The sequence below is a fragment of the Leptodactylus fuscus genome, chromosome 2, assembly GCF_031893055.1.
Source record: "Leptodactylus fuscus isolate aLepFus1 chromosome 2, aLepFus1.hap2, whole genome shotgun sequence".
NCBI classification, from domain to species: domain Eukaryota; kingdom Metazoa; phylum Chordata; class Amphibia; order Anura; family Leptodactylidae; genus Leptodactylus; species Leptodactylus fuscus.
In genome coordinates, this window is record NC_134266.1 from 97,416,444 (window position 1) to 97,439,861 (window position 23,418).

Sequence of the window (23,418 nt, forward strand, 5' to 3'; positions counted from 1 at the left end):
GAGGGTATTTATAACCCCAATATATTCTTTGAATTCCCAGTCAGACAATGGCACTGTATACCAGTAGTAAAAATTGTGGGTGCACGTAACCCCAATATATTCTTTGAATTACCAGTCAGAAACTGGCACTATATGGCAGTAGCAAGAAATGAGGGTATTTGTATTCCCAATATATTCTTTGAATTCCCAGTCAGACAATGGCACTGTATACCAGTAGTAAAAATTGTGGGTGCACGTAACCCCAATATATTCTTTGAATTCCCAGTCAGACACTGGCACTATATGGCAGTAGCAAGAAATGAGGGTATTTGTATTCCCAATATATTCTTTGAATTCCCAGTCAGACAATGGCACTGTATACCAGTAGTAAAAATTGTGGGTGCACGTAACCCCAATATATTCTTTGAATTACCAGTCAGAAACTGGCACTATATGGCAGTAGCAAGAAATGAGGGTATTTGTATTCCCAATATATTCTTTGAATTCCCAGTCAGACAATGGCACTGTATACCAGTAGTAAAAATTGTGGGTGCACGTAACCCCAATATATTCTTTGAATTCCCAGTCAGACACTGGCACTATATGGCAGTAGCAAGAAATGAGGGTATTTGTATTCCCAATATACTCTTTGAATTCCCAGTCAGACAATGGCACTGTATACCAGTAGTAAAAATTGTGGGTGCACGTAACCCCAATATATTCTTTGAATTACCAGTCAGAAACTGGCACTATATGGCAGTAGCAAGAAATGAGGGTATTTGTATTCCCAATATATTCTTTGAATTCCCAGTCAGACAATGGCACTGTATACCAGTAGTAAAAATTGTGGGTGCACGTAACCCCAATATATTCTTTGAATTCCCAGTCAGACACTGGCACTATATGGCAGTAGCAAGAAATGAGGGTATTTGTATTCCCAATATATTCTTTGAATTCCCAGTCAGACAATGGCACTGTATACCAGTAGTAAAAATTGTGGGTGCACGTAACCCCAATATATTCTTTGAATTACCAGTCAGAAACTGGCACTATATGGCAGTAGCAAGAAATGAGGGTATTTATAACCCCAATATATTCTTTGAATTCCCAGTCAGACAATGGCACTGTATACCAGTAGTAAAAATTGTGGGTGCACGTAACCCCAATATATTCTTTGAATTCCCAGTCAGACACTGGCACTATATGGCAGTAGCAAGAAATGAGGGTATTTGTATTCCCAATATACTCTTTGAATTCCCAGTCAGACAATGGCACTGTATACCAGTAGTAAAAATTGTGGGTGCACGTAACCCCAATATATTCTTTGAATTACCAGTCAGAAACTGGCACTATATGGCAGTAGCAAGAAATTAGGGTATTTGTATTCCCAATATATTCTTTGAATTCCCAGTCAGACAATGGCACTGTATACCAGTAGTAAAAATTGTGGGTGCACGTAACCCCAATATATTCTTTGAATTCCCAGTCAGACACTGGCACTATATGACAGTAGCAAGAAATGAGGGTATTTGTATTCCCAATATATTCTTTGAATTCCCAGTCAGACAATGGCACTGTATACCAGTAGTAAAAATTGTGGGTGCACGTAACCCCAATATATTCTTTGAATTCCCAGTCAGACACTGGCACTATATGGCAGTAGCAAGAAATGAGGGTATTTGTATTCCCAATATATTCTTTGAATTCCCAGTCAGACAATGGCACTGTATACCAGTAGTAAAAATTGTGGGTGCACGTAACCCCAATATATTCTTTGAATTCCCAGTCAGACACTGGCACTATATGGCAGTAGCAAGAAATGAGGGTATTTGTATTCCCAATATATTCTTTGAATTCCCAGTCAGACAATGGCACTGTATACCAGTAGTAAAAATTGTGGGTGCACGTAACCCCAATATATTCTTTGAATTACCAGTCAGACACTGGCACTATATGGCAGTAGCAAGAAATGAGGGTATTTGTATTCCCAATATATTCTTTGAATTCCCAGTCAGACAATGGCACTGTATACCAGTAGTAAAAATTGTGGGTGCACGTAACCCCAATATATTCTTTGAATTCCCAGTCAGACACTGGCACTATATGGCAGTAGCAAGAAATGAGGGTATTTGTATTCCCAATATATTCTTTGAATTCCCAGTCAGACAATGGCACTGTATACCAGTAGTAAAAATTGTGGGTGCACGTAACCCCAATATATTCTTTGAATTCCCAGTCAGACACTGGCACTATATGGCAGTAGCAAGAAATGAGGGTATTTGTATTCCCAATATATTCTTTGAATTCCCAGTCAGACAATGGCACTGTATACCAGTAGTAAAAATTGTGGGTGCACGTAACCCCAATATATTCTTTGAATTCCCAGTCAGACACTGGCACTATATGGCAGTAGCAAGAAATGAGGGTATTTGTATTCCCAATATATTCTTTGAATTCCCAGTCAGACAATGGCACTGTATACCAGTAGTAAAAATTGTGGGTGCACGTAACCCCAATATATTCTTTGAGTTACCAGTCAGACACTGGCACTATATGGCAGTAGCAAGAAATGAGGGTATTTGTATTCCCAATATATTCTTTGAATTCCCAGTCAGACAATGGCACTGTATACCAGTAGTAAAAATTGTGGGTGCACGTAACCCCAATATATTCTTTGAATTCCCAGTCAGACACTGGCACTATATGGCAGTAGCAAGAAATGAGGGTATTTGTATTCCCAATATATTCTTTGAATTCCCAGTCAGACAATGGCACTGTATACCAGTAGTAAAAATTGTGGGTGCACGTAACCCCAATATATTCTTTGAATTCCCAGTCAGACACTGGCACTATATGGCAGTAGCAAGAAATGAGGGTATTTGTATTCCCAATATATTCTTTGAATTCCCAGTCAGACAATGGCACTGTATACCAGTAGTAAAAATTGTGGGTGTATATAGCCCCAATTCTATTGCTAGGGGACTTGCAGGGTATTTCTGGGGTGAAGGTGGGGGGGCACACCGTTGGAACGGGTATCGGGGTATATATCGGGTATACGGGAATACACTGACAGTGTATTCCATTCAGGATCCTGGGAAAGCTGGGTTGCGGCGATTGAGCCCGTCAGTGCCACGTTACACTGACAAGCTTCTCCCTGGAATTTAGCTCTTACAAGAGCTGTTGTGGTTGTCTTCTCCTTCCTATCCTAGCCTGTCCCTGCCTACCCAGAATCTAAGCCCTAGCTAGCTGGACGGAAACCTCCGTCCTCGGTGAATTGCAAGCTCAGAATGACGCGAACCTGGGCGGCGCTGTTCTTTTAAATTAGAGGTCACATGTTTTCGGCAGCCAATGGGTTTTGCCTACTTTTCTCAATGTCACCGGTGTCGTAGTTCCTGTCCCACCTACCCTGCGCTGTTATTGGAGCAAAAAAGGCGCCAGGGAAGGTGGGAGGGGAATCGAGTAATGGCGCACTTTACCACGCGGTGTTCGATTCGATTCGAACATGCCGAACAGCCTAATATCCGATCGAACATGAGTTCGATAGAACACTGTTCGCTCATCTCTAATGTTTATGAATAAGCAGCTTTAAAGGGGTTGTGCAGGGCGTAAAAACATGACTGTTTTCTACCTCTAGGAAGTGGCATCATGTCTGTTGGTAACACGGCAACGCCACATCTCCATCCCATTAATATGAATCGGACTTGGCTGCAGCATGACAATGTGACCCGCGGTCAATCACTAAGAAGAAGAAAGCAGCCATTTTTTCTAAGTCCAGTACAACCCCTTTAATGGGCAAAGTTCATGCAATCATATATATACTACATAGCTTGTAGTCAGTGTCATAGCTAAAGTCTTGTGGGCTCCAGTGAAAACTTTTGTCCAGGGCCCCCTACCACCTACCTACAGCAAATTCTTGATAGTGACGTTACAGGGCCCCACACAGTATAATATACTCCACAGTGACCCCCACACATTATTATATAGTTCACAGTGGCCTCTCCATATAAAATTATATGCTCCAGAGTGGCCCTCCACACAGTATAATGTGCTCCACAGTGGCAGCACACATAGTATAATATGCTCCCCACAGTGGCCCCACCCAGTATTATATGCTCCACAGTGGCTCCCCACACATTTTTATATGCTACCAACAGCTCCCATTTGCTTCGGTGCTATTATTATTCTCTGGGGTCTCCTCTTCCTGGCAATACACCACACACAGTATGTAGGCAGCATGGTGGCTCAGTGGTTAGCACTGCAGCCTTGCAGCGCTGGAGTCCTGGGTTTGAATCCTATGAAGGACAACATCTGCAAGGAGTTTGTATGTTCTGCCTGTATTTGTGTGGGTTTCCTCCCACACTCCAAAGACATAGTGATAGGGGAAAAAACAGTATATATAGCTCTCGGGGAGCCAGGCTTTCCCCAACTGCTATCATAGTGGTCCGGCACCCCTGCTATCTACAGCAGGCGCCGGGCCTGGTTGACGTCACACCATAATTGTTCTGCCAATGCTTACTGTGTGATTGATATAACTACACTACATTATAGTATTATCATTGTTATTACATGTAAATCTGTCATCCACCTTCATCTACTGTATATTTTCAACAAGCACTATTTCCACATTCATACTATTCTAAAATGTTCAGCTGCATGTGCTGTTCCTGTGTTCAGCTAAAAAATAAGATGAATAATTCATGGTTATTAGTTAGCTGGTATAAATACCAAAGAATGGCAAAAGCACATACTGTACATACAAGGGGACACACATGCAGAATACCACATAAAAATATAATCATGGGAGGTTGTACGGGGTAAATAGTACATATTAGAAAAAGAAATGAGACACTTTATATCAGGGGTGCCCAATAGGTCGATCGCGATCTACTGGTAGATCGCAAAGGACGTATGGGTCGATCGCGGGATGCAGGGATCCCCGGTGTCTGTTTGTTCACAGTGCAGGCTGAGAGTCATCTCTGGACACTGGCAGGCGGGGCTGCCGCAGCCCCAGCCTGCTAGTGTCCAGAGTTAACTGTCAGCCTGTGCTGAACAAACAGACACCGGGGATCCCTGGGCGGCCACAGAATGGCGCTGTCTCCTGCTTTCGCGATCCGCCCGGCCCTGCCGGCATGCCCAGCCCCGCCGGCATGCCCAGCCCCACCCACAGACACGCCCATCCCATCCACAAGCCCGCCTGGTCCTGCCCACAGGCCCGCCCCAGTAGATCTTTGTTTTTTTTTTTTTTTTTGTAGATTGTGAGCCCCACATAGAGCTCACAACGAGTGATTATGAAGATAATCTTGTTTCCCTTAGTCCTAACAGCGGCACAATGTGGGGTATTTCTGCCCCTGTGTGCTGGTAGGACAGGCGGATATTTAATTAGCCAATCAAATGCGTGGCAGGCCCTATAAGAGGGCACAAGAACCTCCCCTCTGCGTGTAAATACAAAAGTACCTCCATTACATTTATATACAGTTTTATACATAAGATATGATTCCCAGGGTGGGAAATCTTGTGCCGCTGTTAGGACTAAGGGAAACAAGATTATCTTCATAATCACTTGTTCCCTGTCGTCCTCAACAGCGGCACAATGTGGGGATATAGCAAGCAGGTCCCCAAGATGCGTGGGACAAACCCATGACCGATCTTAAACTGGTCTGGGCAAAGGCAGTGGAATCTGCCACTTGGTCCTTCAGGCGGTAATGCCGAATGAAGGTGGATTCAGATGCCCAAGAGGCAGCTGCATATATTTGGTCCACAGACAAAGCACTTCTTTCCCCGAGAAGTGGACACTGCCCTGGTTGAATGGGCATGAAGGAAAGATGGAGCCGACAGCCCTTGGGCTGGGATATTGTAGCTTTGGCGGCTTTGGCGCCCTTGTTTTTCCCCGTGTAGCTGACCAACAGGTTTTCAGTCCACCTAAAGGGGCGAGTGCGCTGCAAGTAGATCTGCAGGCATCTAACCACATCCAGCTTGTGCCATCTTTCTTCTTCAGCAGAAGAAGGGAACGGAAAAAATACTGGAAGGGAAATCAGTTGGTTCCTGTTTACAGCAGATGGCACCTTGGGACGAAACCCAGGGAGGAACCTAAGCTGTACATGGTCAGAGAAAAAGGTGGTATATGGCTCCTCAGCGGACAAAGCTTGTAGTTCACTAACGCGTTTGGCAGGTGTGACTGCCAATAGCAGCGCCATTTTGCCGGTTAGCGACTTGAGGGAGACCTCTTCCAGAGGTTCAAATGGCTGGCCACATAGGGCGTTCAGGACCGGAATAAGGTCCCATTGGTGGACAGGGGTGTTTACCACCGGTCTCAGCCTAGTTGCCCCTTTAATAAAGGTGCTCACTAAAGGATCCTGAGACAAACGCCTCCCCAGATAGGCGGACAGGGCCGCTACGTGTACCTTGAGTGTGGCCGCAGCAAGACCTCTGTCTAGTCCGTCTTGAAGGAAGTCCAGGATCGCCTCCGTAGGGGGATCGGTGGAGTCCACTTGATGCTGCAGACACCAGGCATTAAAGATGTTACCTATTCGACGGTAGTTCCTGTTAGTCGAATCTGCTCTGGCGCTGGATAGGGTCTTCAAGACGGCTTGTGACAGTCCTCTATTTCTCAATAGGGACTGGTCAACCTCCAGGCTGTCAGGTTGAGTCTCCTCAGATCCTGGCATCTCAGCTCTCCTTGGGTTACCAGGTCTGGGAGTGGGGGAAGCCTCCAATATATGCCCTGACTCATTTGTATGAGCTGAGCAAACCAAGCCCTTTTTGGCCAGAACGGGATTATGGCTATTCCCGAGGCTTGGTCCTGTCTTATTTTTATCAATACCTTCGGTATGATTGGAATTGGAGGGAATATGTAAAACAGCCTGAACCTCCATGGGATGGACAGGGCATCCACCGCCAAGGGATTGTCCTCCTGGTACAGAGAGCAGAAGGTCCCCCCCTTGGCGTTGAGTCGGGTAGCCATAAGATCGACCTCCGGGAGACCCCATCTCTGGACGATCTGTTGAAATACGTCTGGATTGAGAGACCATTCTCCTGATACGGTAATACCCTGACTCAGCTGATCCGCTACTATGTTCAGGGAGCCCTTTATGTGAACAGCGGATAACTGGACCAGATTCTTCTCCGCCTAGGCAAATATGAGATTCGTCTCTCTCAGCAAGGTTGGTGACCTGGTGCCCCCTTGTTTGTTTATATAGACTACCACCGTCATATTGTCTGACCGGTTTTTGACAGACTTGCCTTTCAATTCTGGGGCAAAGTGTACTAGGGCCAGGTACACTGCTCTGAGTTCCTTGAGATTGGACAACCTGCCCAGACAACTAACCCTGTAATCAGGGGTCTGCAAAGATATACATTCCCCCCCACCAAGAGGCCCTTAACACGGGCACTTACCCCCACATCTCCCCGTCTTTTCCGGCCTTTAATAAGGCCTGAATCTTCCCTGAGTGAGCGGCCGCCAGCGCCAGGCCGTTGCCATGGCGCTATGATACTTCCGGCGAAACCGGAAATGCGCGCTTACAGCGGCCGGCGGGGAACAGGATACACAACAGTGTGGTTCCACCCGCCGGCAGTCCACGCGGCCACCAGAGGCGGCATGCGGAGTCCCCGGACTCTCACCAAAATGTCAGGTAAGTCACAAGGAGCAGGGGAAGCGGAGGAGAGGGGGGGCAGGGGGGATAGAGGGGGGTAGCCACACATGGCTAACAAGCACCTTCTCCCCGCAGGGCACAGAAGGTGACAAGAAGAAAACAACCGCTCAGGAGGTGAGTGATCCTGCTGAGCTTCTCAAAGAGGACACAAGTCCTCCCACCTGTCCTCTGTCCACACAGGACAGAAAAAAACACGCAGAGGGGAGGTTCTTGTGCCCTCTTATAGGGCCTGCCACGCATTTGATTGGCTAATTAAATATCCGCCTGTCCTACCAGCACACAGGGGCAGAAATACCCCACATTGTGCCGCTGTTGAGGACGACAGGGAATGTACATTTTTCCCTATCAGTATGTCTTTGAAATATGGGATGGAAATCCATGCAAACACAGGGAGAACATACAAACTCCTTGCAGATGGTTTTTTGCCCTTGGCAGGATTTGAACACCAGGACTCCAGCGCTGCAGGGCTAACCACTGAGCCCCCCCCCCCCTTGCCCTAGTAGATCTTTTGCCTTGGTCAGCTAATAAATAGCTCACACGCTGAAAAAGTGTGAGCACCCCTGCTTTATATGCTTTTCCATTTGTAAATAATATAATAAGAATGCACAGCACTCAAACTTTGTTGTGTTGTTCAAGTAGGGTTCCACCGCGTATCATATAATATAGTACAAACTTGACAGTCCAGAAAAATTAGGCGGTATAATAATTTATTTCACTGGAAGCAATGCATAATGAATAGCTTAATGTTTCAGTCGCATCATCGACTTTCAAAAAGTAAATGTTGAAGATAACAAATATAAAACCAGATACTGATATGTTCATTTGACCTCACTAGTAAACAAAAATGAAAAATGAACTTATGTGAACAGCTATATTTATTAGAGGTGCGTAACCTTGAAGTGTCTAGAATACGAATGCTAGTAAACACCAGCAATAAAAACTACACCTGGATACTAACAGGAGAGCCCCAAGCCCCAACCTCTGTCTCCTTAATCTCCTATAATTAGTGAATATATCACCCACATAGAACTATTCCTAAGAGACGTTCATTGGTCTGTGAACCCTGAGAAGGATAAATACTATACAAGCATCCTCATTAATTATTTTTATATTATTTTTGTGTGGGTTTTCTTGCTTGGTATGTATTACCATGTATGTATGGCAGATAGTGATAAACAATTGTATGTTGACCACACAACCACTACAACACAAAAAACGCAAGTGCACAATTTTGTAAGGGAAAAACCTACCCCACCCTATACTGCATAAGCAATGCCGCCCCTGCTACCTCTTGTGTCACCCCCTCTACCCCATAGATTGTAAGCTCTTGCGAGCAGGGCCCTCAGTCCCATTGTGTGAAATGACTTTCTTTGTAATGTATCTTTCTGTCTGTATTTGAACCCTAAAAAATTGTACAATGCTGCGGAATATGTTGGCGCTATAGAAATAAAATTTATTATTATTATTATTATTATTATTATTATTATTATAATACTGGGTGATAGCTATGAGAGGACAGTGTAGCCATTCCCTTATGTACATACATATACCTAGATTTAAGCCTTAACCATGAGGTGGGGTTATGTCCCAAGAGCAGAAAGAGTCAACTACAATCAAGAAGGGGATGGGGTGATGTAGGTCCTGCTGATGACACCGGTGTGCTTGGAGCACAGGGGGAACACCCTCTGTACTCCAAAAAAGCTAATTTGCATAGCAATAATCTGGATTTTTCAGAAAAATGGCTGAAACAATCTGCAATAGCCTTTCTAAAGGCTACTTGAGTATAGGTTTAGTTAAAATTGTAAAATTGCAATGGTAGAATCCCTTTAAGACCCCTCTCACTTACTATGCCCATGTATCTATGCCTGTCCCTGAATCAATCCAACACAAAGGTAAAATATTGTTAAGGTACTTTACAATACAAGCTAGTCCTTAGATGCAAAATAGCTTCAGGTTATTTTTCTATTTTTTAAATCTCTTTTCACGACAGCAGGCCTAGACTCATTGTCTTCATATCCATAAGGTAGGTGTGTAATGTCCTTACAAAGTTGGCCCTGTCGATATCTTTCATAAAAGCTTTATCGGCATGATGATTTAAAGCTCACATGACTTTTTGCCACATACTCCATGTACTTCATGAACTATGTCACATGCTCATTTGAGCAGATAAAATCTGATAGAGATTACCGATAGCATGTACACAGCTTTAACAGGTTTATACATTATTTGCACAACAATTTATTATTCTCTTTTCTCTGTGACAGCAAATCTATGATCGATAACTGTAGTTTAGTTAGATTGTCTACAGGAATCACAAGGCAGTCTGAAATCGATTGATATGATATTATAGAACATATTCTACATATATTTACGATCATATATGCATTCCCCGCTATTTGTAAGGCTCTGGTGTATTTATCGTACTCAGGCAGCTATGAGATGTATTGTACTGCTGCGTCATCAAACCATATGTTGTTCCCAGCCAGCGCTGAGTTTTAAGCTGGCAGGGGTAGCCATTTAAAGAGGACCTTTCACCACTTTTGGGCACATGCAGTGTTATATACTGCTGGAAAGCTGACAGTGCGCTGAATTCAGCGCACTGTCGGTTTTCCCGATCTGTGCCCGGTGTAAAGAGCTTACGGTGCCGGTACCGTAGTGCTCTATGGTCAGAAGGGCGTTTCTGACCATTAGCCAGAGACGTCCTTCTGCCTCGCGGCGCCTATCGCGCTGTGCTGTGGAGCGGGGAGGAACGCCCCCTCCCTCTGCTCACACAGCTCATCCGTAGACGAGTATTATCAGAGCAGGAGGGGGGAATTCCTCCCCGCGCCACAGTACAGCGCGATAGGCGCCGCGAGGCAGAAGGACGTCTCTGGCTAATGGTCAGAAACGCCCTTCTGACCATAGAGCACTACGGTACCGGCACCGTAAGCTCTTTACACCGGGCACAGATCGGGAAAGCCGACAGTGCGCTGAACTCAGCGCACTGTCAGCTTTCCAGCAGTATATAACACTGCATGTGCCCAAAAGTGGTGAAAGGTCCTCTTTAACGTGAACTTGTAATCAGGTGCCTGGCCGTACCCCCTGGTGTGTACAATAGAGCCACGACCATTTGGAGCATGTGACATCACGCTAGGGGTAGATTCTGGGGCTATATAGTTTCTGGCCATTGGCTTCTACCTGAGTACCGCGACCTACCATCGGTGCTATAAGGACTGCATTACATATCACTCCGAATCCCTAAGCAGTTATTCCTGATTATTGTATACTTTTGTTATGTTGAGGTCACACATCATTGACAAAATATCTGACTTTGGGAAAGCTGAGTGAGAATGGGTGTAACCGGGTCATTTTAGACTGCATTCACACACTTAGAGTATTCTCCGCCCCAGCATATACTTTCAATATGACTATATTCAGTTTTGCATCTACCACAGAGTATTTTATATTTCATTCATAATAAATTATGTTTTTAGACACTCCTGTGAATTTTCTCCATTTTGAGTCTCTATCCCGCAGTGATATTATATTGTAGGGCATAGTTCAACAATATTGAAATACTTGAGCTTCAGTTCATGGAGGTGGCGTGCTATTACTAGAGATGAGCGAACACTAAAATGTTCGAGGTTCGAAATTCGATTCGAACAGCCGCTCACTGTTCGAGTGTTCGAATGGGTTTCGAACCCCATTATAGTCTATGGGGAACATATACTCGTTAAGGGGGAAACCCAAATCCGTGTCTGGAGGGTCACCAAGTCCACTATCACACCCCAGGAAATGATACCAACACCCTGGAATGACACTGGGACAGCAGGGGAAGCATGTCTGGGGGCATAAAAGTCACTTTATATCATGGAAATCCCTGTCAGTTCGCGATTTTCGCAAGCTAACTTTTCCCCATAGAAATGCATTGGCCAGTGCTGATTGGCCAGAGTACGGAACTCGACCAATCAGCGCTGGCTCTGCTGGAGGAGGCGGAGTCTAAGATCGCTCCACACCAGTCTCCATTCAGGTCCGACCTTAGACTCCGCCTCCTCCGGCAGAGCCAGCGCTGATTGGTCGAGGTAATGGAGGGGGTGTACATCTCACCCAGACTACTCAGGTGGGTGAGATGAGAAAACTCCAGGAATATTTGTTCTTGGTATATTTTGGTAAATGCTCAGTACTGGGCTGGATTTTTAGGAATGACAGGTAGGTTGGTAGTGGGACCTGTCATTCCACCCCCCTCCAGTCCACACTTTTGGGATGTTCTGGCAGTGACTCAGCTGTAGAGAGTCTCCTCGTCAAGGAGGCTTAAGAAGCCAGCTCCAGCAGCAACACTTTGGCAGAGTGTGGCTGTAGAGCTGACAGAGAGGTCATATTTTTGGGAGCTGTGTCCTGAATGATTCTACTGGCTTTTTGGATGTCTGTTATTCTAGGTGAGGTAACCTATTCTATGTTTAGTTAGAGCCAGGCAGGTATTTATTTTTGTATAGTTTTCCTTTTCTTGCTGCACTACCTTTTTGAGTGAAAATAAAACTCTACCTTTGTTTTTGACTAAAAGAAATTGGACTTGTGTGTCTATGCCACCCCACCTAGCAACCCCAGACACTGACAGCATATAATTCTACATGTGTTAATTCATAGTTTTGATGCCTTCAGTGTGAATCTACAATTTTCATAGTCATGAAAATACAGAAAACTCTTTGAATGAGAAGGTGTGTCCAAACTTTTGGTCTGTACTTCATATAAAGCTGCTTTCACATGGTCAGTGTTTGATCAGTGATTGTGTGCCAAAACTAGGAGTGGAGACTACACTGAATAGGTACAAATATTTCTATTATAACTGATCTCTATGCAGTCTCCACTCCTAATTTTGGCAAACAATCACTGAACAACACCACAGACCAAACACTGATGTGTGAAAGCAGCCTTAAACACTACAGAGAAAAGCAATAATTAGATGTTATACACCATGTAATTTTTAAAGAAATATGACTTTTCATGTCCTTCACCTGTCCCCCTTCCCCATACAGGGCCTTTTCACTGGTCCCCAATGCTTTAAGGGGACCATTGATGGGGCTATTATATTGTTGGGAAGAGGGGAGCAGTGATGGGGAAAAATATCCTGTGGGGGAAATGAAAGGGGTTGTGCAGATACAGATATATTTTTTTTAATTAGGCCCCATCACTGCCCTGACATAATATAATGGCTCTATCACTATTCCTCATAAATTATGGAGGACCACTGAAGAGGCCATTTATGGGGGGGAGGAACCAGTGAAGTAGCCATAAACAAATTTCACCCAGACAACCGCTTTATAGAGGTTGTCCATAGATTGGACCAACCCCATTGGCAGCCAGGGTGGTGTAAAATAAAAATTAAAAAAAAATACTCACCTTTCCCAGCCTTTGTATGTTCGCTGTCATGGTGGTGCCTCATTTTTGAAAATCCTGTGCCTAATTGGTCTTAGTGGTCACATGAGGTGCGGGACTCCCAGCAGGAAGGCGCGAGAATGAACACTGGTGGCGGACAATGCAGTAGCATTATAATGAATTGCATTAGTGATCAGATTTCCACTAGCGGAAAATTCCAGTAGTGGGAAAAAAAAGCTAATGGAACCCATTGAAATCAATGGGAGGCTTTTTTTTTCAGCTAGGAAAATTCAGTGTCAAACAAAGTACCATTTTCCTCCATGTGAGGCCCTAACACCCTGTTGTGACATGACTGTGTGACCATGCCTGTAATCAAAGAAAAAAAGTTAGTAGTGAAGCTCAACCACAGAGGAGCGAACTAGGTAAGTATAATCCACATGAACAGCAATAGGAGGCTGCACGGAGAAAAGCCGCGGACTGCTTCACGGGGTTAGCATAAGCATAATAAAGAAAAAAGTATACTCCAGCAAGCCGAAAAATTAAAATTTAACTTTTACTCATTAATGGTTAAAAACATACATGAACATGGATCCAGACATGTAGAAAAAACAGAAAAATCTTATGCGTTTCGGGAGTTAATACACGATCTCTTACTCTTACCCTATAGCTATGATATAGCTATGATATGATATAGCTTTTTGTTTTGATTTGTTGTTGTATTTTTATAAAGCTGAAAATGCTGATAAAAATTACTTGACTTTTCTTTATATATGAAAAACAAAAAAATACTGGCTAAACAAAAAAATGAGTGTAAATATTGATAACATGAAAATACACTTACAGTTTCTACATGTGTAGCTTTAGACTATAGAATCTGCATTAATGTGTAAAAAACCTGAGTACGTTTCACTGATATGTGCTCAGGTTACTAGTGTGTGCTGAAAATCTTTTCACAAAAACATTCTTCTAAACAAGGCACTTTACACAACTTGTGAGAATGGATATTAACCCTTAAGTACTATCATGGTGTCTATCATACACCACTACCTATCAGTATGATAGACACCATGATAGTACTTAAGGGTTAAGCGGTTTCAGATGTAAATATATCTTCATTAGATCCATTGTATAGCAATTTGTGTCAGTAGGAGACATGCATAGGTCATAATTATTATTCCGCTATGTTTCCATAACTTGGCGTTATATAATTTTTTTATATTATTAAAATTTTCACCCCACACTTTTTAATTTTAGTAGTGACAGTCCGTTCACTGTGGATTTAAGATGCAATACTAAGTTAAGAAACAATTATGTTCAGACTGACAATTTAATTCTGGAAAAAAGGTTTGTTGCTGGACATTTAATGAGCAGGAAGGACATTGAACTGAAGAACTTAGTATAATATGCCCTACCCTAAGAACAAGCTGATATAGTGTCAAAAGTGACAGGAAACAATCCTTAAATAAAAGTATCCCTGCTATACTCTTACATTATATATTTTACATGCCGGGGACTTTGACCTTTTTGTTTAACTTTTGTTAATTAACTCACAAGTATTTCCATCTGATGCATCCACCAAGTAATTTCATTTTGTGATGAAAATAATATTTTGTCCCAACAGACTTCCTATGTCCGTGATGGCGAACCTATGGCACTCAGAGCCCTATCTGTGGAATCTTGCACCAGTCAGGCTCCTCAATCGCTCACTAATAGGGACTCTGGTACAGATGTCCCAGATCCCCCAGTGAGGCAGCCAGAGCTTCTTGTAGGTGTATGTGCAAATACACATACAACTAAAAACTGCCATTATAGGGCACAGGTTTGCGGCTGACAAAAGATTGTGACCTCTGCCCTGACTCAGGCATGGTGAGGTCATTTATCAGCACCTGCTTTACGGTGCTGCTCTTTGTAGGAGTGCAGGTAAGTACAGGAGCATATTGTACTGTGTGAGGGCCACTGTGAAGTATATTATACTGTGTGAGGGCCACTGTGGAGCATATTGTACTGTGTGAGTGCCACTGCTGGACATATTGCACTGTGTGGGGTCCCTTCACTATTTATATCACACTGTACCTTTTTTATAGCAGACATGTGATATTATTACAGGCTGTAATAACATTGCATGGTCACTATAAAATAGATCCTGTGTGATGTAAATAGAGAAAATTAATTGTTCAAAAGTACCAAACGCAAATTTCTACCTTTCACTACAAAGTTGTTTGTATCATTGAAAGCTCTGTAAAGTCTCATTCAAATGGCCATATTTTTCAGGTCCTCAATTGTGGATGCACACAGTATTAGGGTGCATTCACACGGAGTAAAATGGAGTGTGATTTGGAGTGTAATTTTTACACGTGTAAAAAATTTACGCGCGTATTTTGGAGCGTTTTTTTTACACGCGTAAACGCTCCAAAAAACGTTCTGTAAACGCCACGTAAAAAAAACGCTCCAAAATACACGTGTACTTTTTTTACACGTGTAAAAATTACACTCCAAATTACACTCCATTTTACTCCGTGTGAATGCACCCTTAAAGTTAAATTGCTGTGTCGGCACCTTGTGATAAATTGGCGGGTTTTGAGTTGCAGTTTGGGCCCTCGGCAGGGCTGCTTTACCATAAGACAACCAGTATACTTACACCAGGCCCTATGGTTGTGGTGGCCCCAGCCCTGGATTGAGTAGCAGATTTTCTGATCGGTAGAGCTCTATTTACAACTGTATAGGTGTGCTATGCATGTTGATACAGTTAAAGTCTATGACAGAGCAGGGAGCAGTAAAGTCTTTGCTGTGCCATAGAAGACTTACACTTACGTGAAGGACGTCCTGACACAGGTGATGTTACTGCACCGCATCACCTGCGCTGGACCTGCACCCGAGTGCAACAGCAGGAGAAGGAATCAGCTGCCTCACAGGATCGCAGTAGGATTTATTTATTTATTTTATTCTTAAGAAAAAAATTAGCAATTACTTCTGAGGAGACACTTATTTGTAAACTTGGATGTATTATTTTTACAGGGGAATTTTTTTTTGAGGGGGAACTATTTCTAAGGTGGCTATTAAAAATGGGGAAATATTATAAATAATAGGTGACTTAAAAGTAAAGGTTTTCCACTTATAAACAATAGTTCCCCTTAAAAAAAAGTTTTCTCCTCATAACAGTACCCCTTTTATAAATAATAGTTTCCCTCCTTATGAATAATGGTTCCCCTTTATAATAAATAGAAATAAAGGGAAATTATTATTTATAATGGGGGAGGGCTATTAATTATAAACTAATGGAACTAGTATTTATAAGCGCGGAGTACTATTTATAAGTGCGGGAAATGGCCACTTAGGGTCCATTCATACGGAGTAACGTGCCGCGTGATGTGGCATGTATACGGCATGTGAGACTTTGAGCACCGTAAATGCTCCCATTGATTTCAATGGGAGCCAGGATCGTATATGCCGCGTTATTTTGATTTTAAGTACCAATACCAACTCCAACCCCACAGTGGTGTTCACCAGAGCCCCAGATGATGGGGATGGACTTAACGGCTCTGCTGGGCAGAGGAAATGCCAAACACACAGCGCACCGCAAATCACAGTAGAACCAGACACTGAGAATTCTTGCCAGCACATGTTTTGGGTGCAGGTCCAAGGAACCAGAAGGCAGCAACGAATGGCAGCAGGTGGCAGTAGAGAGTCAAGCATAGTCGTACAGTCCGGGTAGTCAACAAGAGGGCAGCGCAGTACAGTGGGAAATCCAAAGGGAAGGGCAGGCAGTCCTAGTCGGTAACAGAAGCGGTAGAGCAGTACAAAATGGTGTTCAGCAAGCAGAGATATAACCATTTTATTTTGCCTCTCTGTATTATGCATGCATCATAATATGGAATAATAGTGTAAGAATATGATGTCTGTGGCATAAAAAGGTTGCTAGTGTATACTCGGGGACTATTAGGTGTCTGTAAATAACAGTGAAAGTGATGTATTGGCTAGAACTCTGTAGTTTTTTATTCTCTCATGATATGCAATTGAGAATCTGGCTGGGAACTTATTTTCATATATCTGGATGAGGTTTATTTATAGTCAAACAAGTAATTTAGATGCCTATTCTTTTCATATAATATTTATTAAAGGTTATGTTTTATATTCTTTCCACATTGCTGCAGGTATAAAATCCCTAAACCTCTTATCAGAGTCCATGCACAACCAGTTAGGAGAAATTATACACCTCAGAAACCGAATCTCTCTTAAATTCATATTTCTGCAGTGTAATGTATAGTTTGTTTTATTTCAAACAGCTTAAACCCGTGCTAACCTACTTGCGATGTTCTTCAAGATTCTCAGAGTACAGAAGATCTTAAAATATATCTTTGATAAAATGTTGAAATGTAGCAGGGCATAGTGAAGTCTAAAGGGGATGGCAAGAGATTCAATATGTCCCTTCTATGTGCAGAAAGTTCTTTTCCACTAGTCCCTGGATCGTATGTGACCAGATGCTCCTCAAAGATCAAGCCTGGCAAAGATCTTTACTAACCATACTCTCTGGTGTCAGGAATAAAGGTGAAAAGAATAACAGCTTGTGACAGTTATTTCATTAAGTTCTCTACACTTAATACAAGAATGTAAGGTATGAATGTAGATTGTAAGCCCTCGCGGGCAGGGCCCTCTACCCCACTGTGCCAGTCGATCACTGTATTATATCTACTTGTATATTTTGTGTATTGTATGTAAACCCCCAAATGTAAAGCACCATATTATAATAAGGTACCATTTTTCGTTGGAACAAAGAAATTAGGTTGTTTCTGCAGTTGACAGTCAAATCCTTTAGCTAAATTTTCAGCAAGAACCTAGTTAGGCTCAGAACGTAAATAAACACATCTATGAAAGGTATTGCTGTTCCAGTTAAATGGGACAATCATAAGGGTCATAAGGAGGTAGCTGGTCTAAATTCTACTTGTCATAAACATCTTTAAATTCTTTATAGGGTTCAGGAAGTTGGTAATGGACTTATCAGTAATTCCGACCTCAGGGAGCATAGAATTCCTTAGCTGACAGTATTCAGAAGTAGGGTTGAGTCGATCTTGAGATTTCAGGATCGTTTTTAAAATCCTATTTCCGATCATTTTCCATCCGAACCCAATCCCGATCCCAATTTTGATCCTTATGCAAATCAATGGGATTTTTTAATGATAGAAAATCGGATTTTAAAAACGGTCCTATTCACTACACAGTGTGAAGTCCAAAAATTGAAGGCTCCAATTTTTGGACTCCATGCTGTGTAGTGATTAAAAAATCCGCTAGCTACTTAGTCCCCCCTGCTGCCCAGTTACCTGCACATCCCAGAGCTCCGGGCCGTTGTTCTCTGTCCTCTCCCCTCTCATTCAGATGCCGGCAGAATGCCTCCCTAGGCTAGTGTTACTGATGCTGGGAAAAGGCGGGGCTTGTTGTGCCTACTCCCAGCATCAGTAACACTAGCCTAGGGAGGCAAGGGTGCGCACAATGCTCTGCCAGTGTTTGAATGAGAGAGGAGAGGACAGAGAACAATGGCGCAGAGCTCCTCCAGAAGTTCTGCGCAGGTAACTAGGGTTGAGCGATTGGGATCGGAATTACATTCTCGATCTTTTTTAGGCGGGATCGGAACCCGATTTTTGAAATTGAAATTTACTCAATCGACAATCGGGATCTGATCTTTTCCCGATCGCTCAACCCTATTCAGAGGTATAAGTTAGTTTTCTTCACTCAGTCTATTGAAGTTAGTGAAAATCTTGGACTGAGGTGAATAAAATTATCAAATGAAATGTAATGCCCATAAATTTACAGCGGTCCCAGAATCTAACATTACTGTAGTAGATAACTTGCAAGATCCATAACAAAACAAAATTGGAAGTCAAATTACCAGCACATTGTGTAGTAGATAAAAGGGGCCGTGTAAAATAACTCACACCTAGGTCATATATTGTATCAAATGACTGGAATGGCCAAGATAAATGAATTCTAAAACTCAACTTCTATTAGGTAATTTAAAATCCTTATATATGACTAGAATGTACTAAAAAATTTTAGGATGTATCAGCAGTACAGGGAAAACTCATAGCTCAGCAGTACCCCACAGTATACATGGTATTGCCGTATTTTGCTGTAGTGCATTGGTGTAGCGTTTATACTGATAGATAAGTCTGGTTACTACATTTAGAATAGATTGTACAGGGGAGAGATTAGTAAGGGAAAGACTGTTCAGTAGGGAGTTACAGTACTCAAGTCTAGATTGACTCAGCTTGCTATTCATATACAAATAAAGGTAAAATCTAGAGCTTAGACCACAACAGAATCTGTTCACAATAGAATATACAGGGCAGCAAGTATAGAAACCCTCCCTCAGAGACCCCTTTAAGGCACACTGAGCTTGTAACTGGTGCAGAAACTAGTTAGACTGATGAGTCCATTGAAAAGGTTAGGATCTAGAATCCTTGATAGCAGAATGGCTCCCCTCTCCGGGATGGCAGAAAGACACTGTCAGCCACAAGTGTGAATTGAGAACTGAAGAACTTTGTGAATAAAGAGGCTTCATGTTTAGGCAGTATTCAGGTGAACCAACTAGTGCAGTGGTTCTTAACCTTGTTTGAGGTACCGAACCCACCAGTTTCATATGCACATTCACCGAACCCTTCTTTAGTGATAAATCAAATATGATTTATTTCCAAATTCAAGACATAGGTATATGTTTTTTTTACTGGGACACAAAATGAACCATTCATATGGCCTAGGGTTCGATCGAACCCTGGTCAAGAACCACTGAACTAGTGTGATGAGTTTGTGACAAGTCCGTTACTGACAATTAGTTCACGACGATTAGTGACACGAGTTAGTTCATAGCTATCGTGAAGTCCCAGATAGTATTGTATTGCTTCTCCTACCTGGGATTTGATATAATTTGGAGCGTTATCCATGTAATAAGTATTTATCAACCTGCCACCTACCCTCACCATTGAATGCATGGGGATATCAGTATACTACATCTCCATGACATTGTGGGGTTAGCTTTAGAGATAGACAGCGGTGATAGCCATATACCATTTGCAGGAGATCACATTATAGGGCTGTCTTGAATCACTATGGCAGGGTTGTTTGCGATACATGGCCTTACAGTACCGATTTTAATTAGAGCAATTGCTCTTTCAATCTCACCCATTATGAATGTTACTAGTTAGGTACGGCTCATTAATATGATAAAGTGTTGAGTTGACGAAACCCTATGAAATGTCAGCCAATTCTAAATACTTGTGATTGGTCTTTTTAGGGTGGAGCATGATGTTACAACAGTGTATATCCACTTCTAGACCTCACTGATACACACATAATAGGCTGAATAGATATTTAGGAAGGGAGGAAATTTCTCCTACTAAGTAAAAACAACATACACGGGTGTGATATATGTAATGTGTGTGGACGTTTTTAGCCTATGTGCCAATTAATAAAAGTTATATTTTATTTTTATATCGGTTTGGATACCATTCAGCCAGTCTGTGAGGTAGTTTGATAGTGGTTGAAATTAACCCCTGTGAAGAACTCACTAATTTAATCTAACAGTCACAACCTCCCTCTAATGGTCACCTGTGCTTAGCAGTACTGTACTTACAGCAATCGGTCTGGACACAGCAGCGCCATAGTCCGTCACACACAGGCAGTGATTTACGAGTTATCTCTAGCTATTTGCTTCTAACTCTTTCAGTGAAACTTTAGAAGTTGTACGTTAATCTCATCTGAGCAGGAGCCAGCTATCATCCTCTCAACAATCAGATTTTTTAAAAATTCCTGGACAACCTCTGAACAGTTATAGTGAACATATTTCTAAAAATGACCTTATGTGGTAACATTTCTAACTATAAGGCAGAATACTATCTAGTAACAATACTTTGCTGGCACCATTACCATAACATAACATATGCATAGCCAGAACACAGTGAAAACAATGTGGTATCTCCAAACCAATTGGGTCAGTGGTAACCTATAGAAGTATTTCAAACTGCAGCAGTCAATGCTGTAGGGTCTATGTAAAGTTAGAGTACTTTTTGGAAGAGTGTGGTGATCCCATTTTTTACAGTATATCCAACTTTTTCTATTCTATGACGCAAATAAAATCATAGGAAGAATAGGCAAATCTGACTTCCATAATGTAATTAGGATGCCAGTGCCTCAAGTGTGCACACCAATAGAGGGCGCTCACTGAGAATGTGCAAGTCTATCTTCCATGATGTAATTAGGAAGACAGAGTCTCAGTCAAGCAAGCCTATAGAGGGCGCTCCCTTTAACATCATGCCGACCTTCTCAGAGGCTTTTGTTTGCAGTGATGTTGGGATTTAACCAGATACAGTCTTCTCAGCCAAGGACAGCGGTTTCGATGTACTTGCATCTCGTCAGCTTGTGACGCAAGCAAGCTGACACAAATAAAATCATGAATAGAAGCTGCTATACCTCCCATACTTTGTCTTAGCTTAGAAATTTTTCAAGAGGTTTTTTCCAATGAGGGGATTTCTGAAGTGAACACCAGAACATCATTATGTGAATAGGAAATCCAGTAATGGGATGTTTATATTTAATGACCATACCACAAGTTGTATTTCAGCCAAACATTTAGCTTTCATTTGTTTCCTGAGTTTGCACAGACATTGCAATTATGATAAATTGCAAAATTGCAATGTAAAACATAAGGTGGGGCAAATAGTAAATCCTAAGCCTTAGTACTAATGGTTTATTGGATTAGGAGTTATGTTATCTGTTTCATTACCTTTACTCCAATTATTACATTATTTTGAGAACACTCAATCCAATGTATTTGCCCATATCTATTTCCATTGTGCTATTTTATTATTTAGTGCCTTTATGCAATGATTGTATGTTCCATGGTTCATGCTGTTCTCTTCTTCCCTATGTTTATAATGGTGTTTATGAATCAGATCATCATTGATCTCAGATGCTTACTAGAGATGAGCGAACAGTGTTCTATCGAACTCATGTTCGATCGGATATTAGGCTGTTCGGCATGTTCGAATCGAATCGAACACCGCGTGGTAAAGTGCGCCATTACTCGATTCCCCTCCCACCTTCCCTGGCGCCTTTTTTGCTCCAATAACAGCGCAGGGTAGGTGGGACAGGAACTACGACACCGGTGACGTTGAAAAAAGTAGGCAAAACCCATTGGCTGCCGAAAACATGTGACCTCTAATTTAAAAGAACAGCGGCGCCCAGCTTCGCGTCATTCTGAGCTTGCAATTCACCGAGGTTTCTAAGCTAGGGCTTAGATTCTGGGTAGGCAGGGACAGGCTAGGATAGGAAGGAGAAGACAACCACAACAGCTCTTGTAAGAGCTAAATTCCAGGGAGAAGCTTGTCAGTGTAACGTGGCACTGACGGGCTCAATCGCCGCAACCCAGCTTTCCCAGGATCCTGAATGGAATACACTGTCAGTGTATTCCCGTATACCCGATATATACCCCGATACCCGTTCCAACGGTGTGCCCCCCCACCTTCACCCCAGAAATACCCTGCAAGTCCCCTAGCAATAGAATTGGGGCTATATACACCCACAATTTTTACTACTGGTATACAGTGCCATTGTCTGACTGGGAATTCAAAGAATATATTGGGGTTATAAATACCCTCATTTCTTGCTACTGCCATATAGTGCCAGTTTCTGACTGGTAATTCAAAGAATATATTGGGGTTACGTGCACCCACAATTTTTACTACTGGTATACAGTGCCATTGTCTGACTGGGAATTCAAAGAATATATTGGGGTTATAAATACCCTCATTTCTTGCTACTGCCATATAGTGCCAGTTTCTGACTGGTAATTCAAAGAATATATTGGGGTTACGTGCACCCACAATTTTTACTACTGGTATACAGTGCCATTGTCTGACTGGGAATTCAAAGAATATATTGGGAATACAAATACCCTCATTTCTTGCTACTGCCATATAGTGCCAGTGTCTGACTGGGAATTCAAAGAATATATTGGGGTTACGTGCACCCACAATTTTTACTACTGGTATACAGTGCCATTGTCTGACTGGGAATTCAAAGAATATATTGGGAATACAAATACCCTCATTTCTTGCTACTGCCATATAGTGCCAGTTTCTGACTGGTAATTCAAAGAATATATTGGGCTTACATATAACTTCAATTCCAGGGAGAAGCTTGTCAGTGTAACGTGGCACTGACGGGCTCAATCGCCGCAACCCAGCTTTCCCAGGATCCTGAATGGAACACACTGACAGTGTATTCCCGTATACCCCATATATACACCCCAAATCCCCGTTCCAACGGTGTGCCCCCCCACCTTCACCTCAGAAATACACTGCAAGTCCCCTAGCAATAGAATTGGGGCTATATACACCCACAATTTTTGCTACTGGTATATAGTGCCATTGTCTGACTGGGAATTCAAAGA